Consider the following 12,700-nt stretch of genomic DNA (forward strand, 5'->3'; position numbering starts at 1 on the left):
TTTAGAGCAGGATGCAACCATGTATATGCCGCCAAGCATACACAGCCATTTGGGAGACTCATTGTCGGCTTCCATTTAATCTAAGATTATTTCTGGTAGCTATGTCGATTTTGCTCAATTAATAGATCAAGAAAAACCCGTAAGCGCTCATGATGATGTGAAACAATTATCAATGGGCCCGAGCGGCCAAACCAAATACATCCAAAATATCAAACATTGAACAATTAACCGACGCCTGTTTTGTTTATAGCTCTTTATTCTTAGCTGCTCACCCTAATAAAACCCAAGGGTTGCTGAAATACGGGCGAGATATAAGACATAATATTACTGCCCTTTTGAACGATCTTCTAGTTGAGACAATAACAAAATACCACTGCTCCAATGACACCACCAATACCATGTCCTTATACGGAAATATATTTATTGTTTAATTGTAATAGGTTATAAACATGAATTTACCAAAAACGGTTTGTGGATTTGAGGGGTCGTCAAACATTTTAGTTGGTAAATGCATAATAATAATTTTATTTACATATCATTTTTGCAGCTAGAGGCTACTGATACCGTCCACTATGCCACCCTGAATAGTGATGAGTCATGTGATATTTTGACGGGAAAGCTACACGATCAAGATCGTGTACACGAGATAACCTCAGATATGTACTGTTTGTGTCTTTATAGCTATCTCTATGGTATGATATCTTGTTAACCAGTTCAGGCATATTGCCCAAGGTTGAATAGTGCGAAAAGACATATTTGAAGTTAAAACGTCTATATCTGTATCACACACGATATAAGAGAATATTGTTTTATTCGTTCTGCCATGAATGTCATGTTTGTTTATCATTGTTATTAAATTGATTTCTATGTATAAGATTTGAAGCCATTTGTGATAAAAGAAAGACAAGCATCTGTTCGGCGATGTACCTTTTTAAAATGAATTCGGTTAAAAAACGTGTTCATAAAAGAGAAATAATAATAATTATCATAGACACATGTTTGCTATGATTTTTTTTATTACGAATCCCTGCAGTGTTTCATACTTTGCACGTCTAACATAAGGTTCGGTATATGACTTTATTGCTTAAATATGCGAAAGCATTGTATTCATAGTCTAGAACAGAATGTTCTTCTCGCACACACACACACACACACACGCACGCACGCACGTACGCACGCACACGTGCGTGAACCGTACCCACGCACGCGTGTGCCAACACACGCACACTCACACACGCACGCACACACAAGCACGAACGCATACACGCTTGTGTCTCTATGTCTTATAATAAAAGATTACGTTGAAAATTGGTTTAAGTCAATATGTTGTGAGTTAAAATATTTAAAGATTTGATTAAAAATGTCTATAAATCTCCTTTTAAAGACATTCTTAAATATATTTTTTGTCACCAACGTTTTGAAATATTACTATATATCTAAAGCCTAACATAAATAACATGTTCTTAACAGTTGTAACGTCAAACTACATTTCTAATACTAAGAACTATGAAACATTGTTTACAATATTTAGTATAGGGAGGACGAACCAATTTGCAAAAACATTTTATACTAAAAGAAAAAATATAATATATGCACAATGCCAATCTTCGACACAATCGAAGAACCGTACATGATTCATTGTTTTCATTTGTAAAATCTAACCTTACAAAATCACCGGAAAAGAATTCAATTCATAACCCCAGATCTAGAACTTTTAGAACCTAACAATCCTCGATAATCATACCTAGTTTTATATATATAGTATGTATGCAATGTGCTGTTTGTGGAGTTTTGTGCTGTTCTTCCGTGTTTCTTGAATAAAAATTTCGTCAATGATTATCTGGCCAGCATATGATTTGACTCATGTTTTGACTTATTTGCCTTTTCTTTCATCCATTCAAAATTGTCAGTAAAACCAGGTGTTTGGCATTCAATTTTATGCATTCGTAGATTTCGATAAAATGTTAAGAGGAATGCGTTTTGGTTAACCTGGTGAATTTTTAGCCATAGTGAAAGCATTATACTTAAAGTATCTTTTTCCATCGCCCACCTTGAGCTAAAAGCCATATTTTGTTCTTGATTAATTATTTTATCTTAGTTGTTGTGTCACATATATCTTGCTGCTCCACAAACTATTATAACTAAATATAATTGTTTTGTATAATGATCAATTACACACCAGTTATCAAGCCGCCATTAACTATTATATTGGTGCCCACATGCTATAGTATTGAATTTTCACATGCTTTTACTTAAATGTAAACTGTGGAATAATAGTGAATATTAGGTTGGGATAAGTTGAGTTGAGAACACCAAATCAATGTATTCTATAAGAAAACTGCACCAAATTGCATCTAGGCAGCTTTGCTTTTGCATCTTCCCCAGGGCCCATATTCACAAATTGATTTAGCCAGACTTTGAGCTCTCATAAAAATGAAATATGCCCTTCAGTTAAACTTAAATGGTAAATAAAAAAATCGGATTAAATTTAAAAAAGATCGAAGCTTTCACTGTTTTAACCGGCCTATACTTCATAAAAGTGTATAAATAAGTCATATGCTTCATTATTTGAAGGTTAAACTAATATTGGAATGCACTTTACGATAAAATAATCATAAATAAGAATAAGGTGGTTGAAAACACACGTTTATTCCTCTTATTCTTCAATAGCATGGCAATAGCTCAAAGACAATCCAGTCGACCCAGTTTCACTTTTGGCTATACATATAAAAAAAAATATGCTGTGCAGTATCCTGAACGTTTGTCATATATAATCATTTTACACTTGGGGTGTTCAAGAACTTGTATCTGACAATCTGTTTTATCTTTGGCATTTCTTTCTTGTAAAACTCTCTATTCGGTCCGAAGGGTGATTTATAAACGGCTTTGAGCAGTGTCATAGAAAGGAAAGTACTTTATTGGTATCAACTGTATAACAAATACGACTGAATGCTCAGTCATTATGCATTTTCCAAGCACATTCTCGTTGTGAAAAAACATCAATTGATAGTGTTGTGCAAGCATGTGCTTGTTTAAATATATTTATTAACAATTAGTCAATCCGTTGATGTTGAAAATAAAATTGATAACTGGCAAACTCCCCTAAAACGTCCAAATTCCTATACGTGTATAAGCTTCGGAAAGGATCTTCTAGTTTACGTCCTTTTTTAATCTGAAACTTACATTTGTTAAAAATAAATCCTTTAGAAATGAATATGATCCATATAAAGTAGAGGGACACGAGCAAATGCCCAAAAATGACTAAGCTATTGTTTCGTGGCGTAATGTTTACAGGGACATAAAATTTGGGCTATTAACTGAATTGTCGAGATAACTAATTATGTTAAGCATTGTGCTATATGTTTCCAACGTTGTTAAAGTTAAAGTTAAAACCTTGACTGCTCCGTAATTTATTATGCATAAACTTACGATTTGCAGTAATTCGACAACTATTTCAGATGTCCTCGCATATCACAATATGTTCACATATCATAACCTTTTTATCTTATCTCCGGGATTATTTTCTAACATCGATGTTTGTTACATACGCGTACTCATTCTTTAACAAGTGCTTATTGTGCTCCATTGTCACCTCAAGCCATTGGTAATCGAGTTCGAAATAAGGATTGATAAATAGGCGTGAAATACGATTTTTTTTTTTGGAATAGCGGTTTCGGATTAGAAATTTAGTTAAATATAGAAGGAATAAAATCGGAGCCGCAATTTATTTCGACATAGCCATCATTTCGGATAAACTATGTTTGGAATAAATTTATAACCATACATTCAATATCAATTTACAAATCATTTTCTAAACGTTCCGTTCAAATCCATTTAAACAATTAAAAAAGATTAACAATGGTTCTCCTAAGACCATTGACTTACTTTAAAAGCAGACATAGTTAATGTTCTATGAATCAATGTAACATTAGGACGGAAGTAAGCCAATTTCTAATTCAACATAATGTTTTTTTATCGTTATAAATTATATTTTCTTACTGCAGGTATCGGACTTAACTAAAAGTATAACACACTTATTTTCTTTACTTATATTAAGATCGATCAAACGCCATCCTTGATTCACGCTTTCTGCTCATTCCGTTTTATTTATTAATGAGAACAGCAACAATATCCGACGAAAACAACATATCATTATCTTTATTGTATGTGTTTTTGTAACTTATTGGCAAAATGTCCGAAGGACTATAACAAAATAAACTCAATGTTAGGCGGACTGATTCCAGTGAATCAAAACGGACCTACACGTGGCAGATAAACGCGATACGTCAGATGAGGATCGCCTCAATATTTAAGCTATTTTTACTCAAGTCAAGTAAAGTCAACACATTTATTTACTCAAGTTAATGCACAACATGAAAACATTGAGGTAATTGATAAAGGCAATACAATTCAGAGGCTCAAATTGTGTATTCAAAGACATAACATACATTCAAGTGTATCAAATAATTAAAGACCAGATAATCCCGTTTAACAGAATAAATATTGCACATGGATCATTGGATTCAAACAGAGTTATAGTTTACAAATTATTAAATGGGTTAAGTACAATGGGAGAGTCAACTAATGTATGCAAAAATGTCTTAGATGAATAAGAATAGTAATGTTTTAACGAATTTATTTAAGAATATCACATACCATTTTTTCACATTTTCAAACTTTCCTTTTTATTATTAGTGTTTACCAACTGTTCAAGTTTATATATGTTTGGTTGTCTGTTAAAATATGGTTTTATATACTGCTTACACACGTTATCAAAAATATAACACTCGAATAAAAAAATGAAATTCATCCCCTAGTTTGTTACATGTTTGGCATTTCCTTTCATTGATTGGTATTCTATTCCAATTGCCCGTTTCTATTGGTAGTCTGTGTCTTCTTGTTCTAAACTTGTTAAGTGTATATAATAATGATTTTGGTGTTGAATGAAGATACTCTTCATAGCAAAATGACGTTTTGAAGATTTTATAAAATTAGCTGTTGCTAGCATTTTCAATAAGGGAATACCACGATGTTAAGAATAAATCTTTTAGCTTGCGCTTAACCGCAATTTTAAGCCAGTTGTTCATAAACATAGCTGTATATCTCAATAAGATCCAATTCTCAAAGAGCATATCGTACAGTTTCAAGTTTGATTCAATGCAAAGACTTTAGAACACGATGGAATACACAATTTTGCGGAAGAAGAATCTTATACAATTAAGTAAACAAAGAAGTTGCTCTTAAACGCAGAAATTATTCAATATTTTATTTAATCAAATCTCAATCTCGGATTATTTTACCACTTAACACCATATATTATCTAACATCCTATATGTTTGAGCTCTTTTCAAAAGCTGATTCTCATAGACTTGGTCGACTAAAAACTTTGGTAAAAATTCAAGAGAAATAAATATACTGCTAAATGTAATTGAGTACAACTAATTGAGTTAGAGCAATAACTCAAATGTATAATTCTTTTGCTCTAGAACGAGTTCTCTTTGAAATATTCAATCAAAATCTTCTTTTAGAATATCCGCTTTTAAAAAGGGGCAAAAATAAAATTTTCTAAGACTAGGAGTGAGTGAGTGAGAAACACATTGAAACTGTATGTGTCAGAAACACATCGAAGCTGTATGTGTCAGAAAAACATTGAAGCTGTATGAGTGAAAAACACAAGGAAGCTGTATAAGTGAGATACACAAGGAAGCTGTATGAGTGAGAAACACAAGGAAGCCGTATAAGTGAGAAACACAAGGAAGCTGTATGAGTGAGAAACACAAGGAAGCCGTATAAGTGAAAAACACATTGAAACTGTATGTGTCAGAAACACATTGAAGCTGTATGTGTCAGAAACACATTGAAGCTGTATGAGTGAGAAACACAAGGAAGCTGTATAAGTGAGATAAACAAGGAAGCTGTATGAGTGAGAAACACAAGGAAGCCGTATAAGTGAGAAACACAAGGAAGCTGTATGAGTGAGAAACACAAGGAAGCCGTATAAGTGAGAAACACATTGAAGCTGTATGAGTGAGAAACACAAGGAAGCTGTATGAGTGAGAAACACAAGGAAGCTGTATTAGTGAGAAACACATTGAAGCTGTATGAGTGAGAAACACAAGGAAGCTGTATGAGTGAGAAACACAAGGAAGCCGTATAAGTGAGAAACACAAGGAAGCTGTATGTGTGAGAAACACATTGAAGCTGTATGAGTGAGAAAGACAAGGAAGCTGTATAAGTAAGACACACAAGGAAGCTGTATGAGTGAGACACACAAGGAAGCTGTATGAGTGAGACACACAAGGAAGCTGTATAAGTGAGACACACAAGGAAGCTGTATGAGTGAGAAACACAAGGAAGCTGTATAAGTGAGAAACACATTGAAGCTGTATGAGTGAGAAACACAAGGAAGCTGTATGAGTTAGAAACACATTGAAACTGTATAATTGAGAAACACATTGAATCTGTATAAGTGAGACACACAAGGAAGCTGTATAAGTGTGAAACACAAGGAAGCTGTATGAGTGAGAAACACATGGAAGCTGTATGTGTGAGAAACACATTGAAGCTGCATGAGTGAGAAACACAAGGAAGCCGTAGAAGTGAGACACACAAGGAAGCTGTATGAGTGAGACACACAAGGAAGCTGTATGAGTGAGAAACACATTGAAGCTGTATGAATGAGAAACACATTGAAGCTGTATGAGTGAGGAACACAAGGAAGCTCTATAAGTGAGACACACAAGGAAGCTGTATGAGTGAGAAACACAAGGAAGCTGTTTGAGTGAGAAACACAAGGAAGCTGTATGAGTGAGAAACACAAGAAAGCTGTTTGTGTGAGAAACACAAGGAAGCTGTTTGAGTATGAAACACAAGGAAGCTGTATGAGTGAGAAACACAAGGAAGCTGTATTAGTGAGAAACATATTGAAGCTGTATGAGTGAGAAACACAAGGAAACTGTTTGAGTGAGAAACACAAGGAAGCTGTATGAGTGAGAAACACAAGGAAGCTGTATGAGTGAGAAACACAAGGAAGCTGTATGAGTGAGAAACACAAGGAAACTGTTTGAGTGAGAAACACAAGGAAGCTGTATGAGTGAGAAACACAAGGAAGCTGTATGAGTGAGAAACACAAGGAAGCTGTATGAGTGAGAAACACAAGGAAACTGTTTGAGTGAGAAACACAAGGAAGCAGTATGAGTGCGAAACACAAGGAAGTTGTATGAGTGAGAAACACATTGAAGCTGTATGAATGAGAAAGACAAGAAAGCTGTTTGAGTGAGAAACACAAGGAAGCTGTTTGAGTATGAAACACAAGGAAGCTGTATGAGTGAGAAACACAAGGAAGCTGTATGAGTGAGAAACACAAGGAAGCTGTATGAGTGAGAAACACAAGGAAACTGTTTGAGTGAGAAACACAAGGAATCTGTATGAGTGAGAAACACAAGGAAGCTGTATGAGTGAGAAACACAAGGAAGCTGTATGAGTGAGAAACCCACGGAGGCTACATATGAGTGAGAAACACAAGGAAGCTGTATGAGTGAGAAACACAAGGAAGCTGTATGAGTGAGAAACACAAGGAAACTGTTTGAGTGAGAAACACAAGGCAGCTGTATGAGTGAGACACACAAGGAAGCTGTATGAGTGAGAAACCCACGGAGGCTACATATGAGTGAGAAACAAAAGGAAGCTGTTTGAGTGAGAAACATATTGAAGCTGTATGAGTGGGGCACACCTTGAAGCTGTATTAGTGAGAAACACAAGGAAGCTGTATGAGTGAGAAACCCACGAAGGCTACATATGAGTGAGAAACAAAAGGAAGCTGTTTGAGTGAGAAACATATTGAAGCTGTATGAGTGGGGCACACCTTGAAGCTGTATTAGTGAGAAACACAAGGAAGCTGTATGAGTGAGAAACACAAGGAATCTGTATGAGTGAGAAACACAAGGAAGTTGTATAACATACAGCGAGAAACACAGGGAAGCTGTATAAGCGAGAAACACAAATAAATCTGTATAATTGAGAAACACAAAGCTGTATGAGTTTTTTAAATAAAAGATGCACTCTTACTCCCATATACATCGTTCCACAATTAATAGAATTATTTTTATTTTCTGAAAAAGATGAGGAGATATCGAAAACAATGGTTCTTGTAAAGAATACTGTGTTTAATTTGAAAGAAAGGTGCAGAGAACCGGGTATTATAACCGTACGAGTCGAAAGAACCTTTAAATCTTTTAACACTCACCAGATATTATAATTTTGTTTTCAGCTACTAGTATAACATACATGATAACAATATTGTTATCAGTAATTAATATTTTCAATATAGGTTTATCACTCAAAATGTATGTCGTTATATGTATGTTTATGTCATGATTTGAAATGCTAGTGACGCTTTAACAATGAATAATAACGTAAGGGAGAATACTCCACCTTCGTGGGATGTCGAATACAATGTAATTAAGACTGAGATAAGCCCCTTTGAACTCGTTTTTTCGCTGTTTATGCCTAAATGAGTACAATAAAATATTCCAGCGGACATCTAAATAGCCAGTTATTTCTTTGGTTCGATGAAAGTTAGTAATTATGCTAAATTAATGGTCAATAACTACCATTTGTCTTAAAGCTGCATTCTCACAAGTTTTGACAACTTTTTTTTTACTTTTTTATCTTGGAACTAGCCAAATTTGCGAAAATCCATGGAAACGAGTTATAGAAGATTGCTGACAAAAATAAGATCCCAGGTTTTTATATTTAAGTTCAAAAATGATGTTTTATGCATTTTTCTTAGTAACAGTTTAAGCCATAAAACATTAATGTTCATTTGGAAATATGAAAAACTACGATCTGATTTTTGTCAGCAGTCTTATATCATTGGTTTGAAGATGTTTACGCAAAACGTTGCTCTTTCCAAGACATAAAATACAAAAAAGTTGTAAAATCGGAAAATCGGTGAGAGTGCAGCTTTATTAGCGGACAGTCAGTTATATGACTTCAATATTCTCTTTAATTACTAAGCAGCTACTTCAAAACAAGCAAGGAACAAGAGATGTACAAAACCTTTCTTGTCGTTTAATCTGATGACGTATTGTTTTTCAACTTCCCGACATATTGAGTAAAACGCATATGGGACAAAACATATCTAATTTATACGTAAATGATGTAAAAAAATAGTTCATGCTTTTCAATGAAATATGGAGTTTTATCACTAAAATAACAACAGAAATAAGGAGTGAAAATATCACATTTCAGAACTACTTTTAAAATCCATTGTAGTTAATTCCTCTTGATAAAAACAGAACACTTCACTTCGAACAAGAAAATGCTGGCAAATAAAATATTTAAAATTTAAAGAAATTTACATACGTTTAAATCAAGATTTATTTGGAAATTAACAACTTACAGCTTATTAGAAAAAAAAACGTTTTTCAAACCTTCTTTATCTTGAAGCTGAATGTTCGAACATTTGCTTTCATACCAAACAAATTACAGACGAAACAACTGAACGAACATAAAAAGAATGTTATTTCTCCCACCTCAGATAAGTAGATCCCATAATTTAACCATGCTAGAAATTCTTATCTTGCCCACGGGCGAAGATAAAATTCCCGTATGGAACTCCTTTTCAATGGTCGCATTGTAATTACCTCCCTTGTTGAAGACTGTCGTCTGTAGCATCATGGAAACCTTGTTTTATGGCAATATTTAGAACACTAATTAATAATTTCCCGCTTCAAATGTTACCATAAAACACGCGCCTATCAAGAAATAATGCTTCGATCTCCTTAGAACTATTTGACTATTAATATAATCTGGATCACTGCGCGCATATCCATGACAACCACGAATTAGCGCATATCCATACGCAATTATTTTCACTAAGCACAAAAGAGTTCCAGCAAAAAAATACATTTTTACTTAATTTTGTTTAACTGAGGTGGGAGAAAAAGCATCTACCATAGCCGCTCGTGTAAGATAGGTTCATCCCGACCCTCGCGCAGGGTGTTTTGCGGAAACTCGGTAAACCTCGTTTCCGCAAAACACCCTACGCTCGGTCGGAATGAACCTATCTTTCACTCTCGGCCATGGAAGATACTTATAATCATCGTTAAAGTGTATTTTGAACTGTCTGTCGAAGCCATGCCTAATACGAATTTCCCTGAAAATATATAATGTACAACTCAACTCAATATTCTTTTATTATATCAAAGTTTACATTTAAGTAAAAGCATGTGAAAACGCAATATATATATATATATGTTAACACAGGTATAAAGAGGTGGGTTTAATGGCGACTCCACGTAAGGTATGGAGTTTAACGTAAGGTATGGAGTTTACCATTATCCAAAACAAATATAATTAGTAAGGGGAATGTGGTTAGTTTAAATAGTATTATTATTATGACAAAACAAATTCATTTATTTGAATTAGGATACAATATAATCGAAACAGTAATGAAATAACAAATGAAAAACTATTAAATACATGATCAGATTCGTTTAAAGTGATTAACTAAGATTTTAACAAAAACTGCTGTTTTCCTTAAGGTATCTGGGTTCTTACTGGGTAGTTTAGCCTTGTCTTTAGGCCACACACGTTGAATGAACCAATATTTAAATCTAAAGCATCATAACAGAGGTCTTTCGACAAATTATTATTTCTGTTTTCAGGATGCTGTATACTACGAGAATCACTTTTCATCGATTCATTATGGAAATTAATCGAACGATTGGAGTTCCAGGGATGTGATTTGTCCGTGGATTCGCGGAATTCCGAACTCGAGATCGGGGGAGCCATTGGGGTTCGAACCGGAAGTGATAATTGGTGCCCCACTTTTGAGACCCGTCTCCGTGGTGTTGGATGAGTACGACGTGGTCACCTTGCTCCCCTGTGTGTTCATGGCTGGATGAACATTAAGGAGATAGCCAGGGGCTGTAAGGACAGGACCCACGCCGTCGCGAGGCATTGCACGTTCAGTAGTACCTCCTTGTGGGTCAAGGTCGATATCGCATCCTGATTCGTCGCCTGAATTGCTGTCCACATCGGATGTCACTTGTCGTGAAGACTCCATCGGCGGTTTAGGGGTTGGAAGGTACGCATACGATGTCACCAACCTGACTTGTCGCTACACAGACTCGTTCTTGAGGGCGAACAGACGCTCACCGTCACGAGCAACATTCCTCGATCCACGAAGAATATCGTACCAGCCAGGACATAAATCACGCACGACATCTCCATTGACCTTAAGAGCGGCAGGAAAAAGCAATTGGACATTTCTAGCACCACATATTTTCTGTGCGTCCCTAAAATTCGGCCAATGCTGCTGCCTGGCAGTGCGAATTTCAAGCGGGTAGTCCCGCATGACACTGTAGGGGGAGCCCTTGAGTTTCCCAACGTTGCTCATAATGAAATTGACATCACAGAGGTCTGAGAATGTTACAAGCACACCTTTTGGGCGAGATTCCGGGCCACCACGCCGGCGACCGATTCTGTTCGCCTGCACTATTCCCATTTTAGAAACGTCCTCAAACAATCGTTCACTAAGGAAATTACGGATGGTGTCAACACAGTTCTCGGCCCCGTTATGGTCCGCAATGCGATTGAAAATTAAGTTCCCTTTCAACATCCTGGCCTCGTTATCAATACTTTTGTACTCCAAAAGGCGAAGGCGGCTCTCAATGGCATCGGTGGTAGCGTTTGAATGAAACAAACATTGCTCAATATTATCCAGTTTATTGTGAATTGGACTTGTGTAAGTAATGAGATCAAATAAACAGTCGAGTTTGTTGTCCAACGACATACAAGTACACGCGGTGGTGCCGTTTCGACGAATATAGACGGGGGGCCACGTCCGCCATGATGACCACGCTGGCCATCATACTGGCCGATATCCGTACACATGTCCGGACATGATGAAACACTTGTCCCTCTACGTTTGCGCTTCATTTCATTTTGCCACAAAGGAGAAAACCTGTTAGAAGTGCTGGCCATTGTGTAATAAATCCACACACAAAAAAGACCACTAGAATAATCCTGTTGTACACTAAATAATAAATAATTTGCTTACAGCAAAAAGCACGTGCCCGCCATACACATGTATAATGTTTTTACTCAAGCGTTAAGTTTGCCGCTTAACTGTTCACAGTATTTGCTTCCATGAATATAAACATTCGGAACTCCTCGGCCATTTTATTAAAAACAACCTCGAATTTATATGGACGGTTCGCAATGTCAGAAATCGGGTCTTTTAAGTCCGCAGCAAGAAGATCGCATAGTAATTTAGTAGTAGAAGATTCTTTGGAATCTTAATTATGTTTGCAATAATACACTTCATTGACAATCAATTTAAACTTAGATAAACAATTACAAGCTTAAACACAACATTTAATTAATGATATAATTCAAAGTTTACGAACTACTTTTACTGATGTACCGGCATACATCCAAGGTTGTTTTCGATAAAAATGGCCGAGGAGTTCCGAATGGAATATACAAATAACATTCTGGCTCCAATTTCTCGAAATTTCTTGAGTCCCTAATAACAGGATTAAGCTAAGCTTACTATTTGTGTTTTCGAATAATTTGCAGAATATTTACTTTTTTAAAGAGTTTTTATACTCAAGATAGGAGAAATGTTTATGATAATCACAATTAACCATTTTTGATTTATAAAAAAGCACACAATCAAGTATGTATTTTG

Source organism: Mya arenaria, chromosome 17 (genome assembly GCF_026914265.1).
Source record: "Mya arenaria isolate MELC-2E11 chromosome 17, ASM2691426v1".
NCBI lineage: Eukaryota > Metazoa > Mollusca > Bivalvia > Myida > Myidae > Mya > Mya arenaria.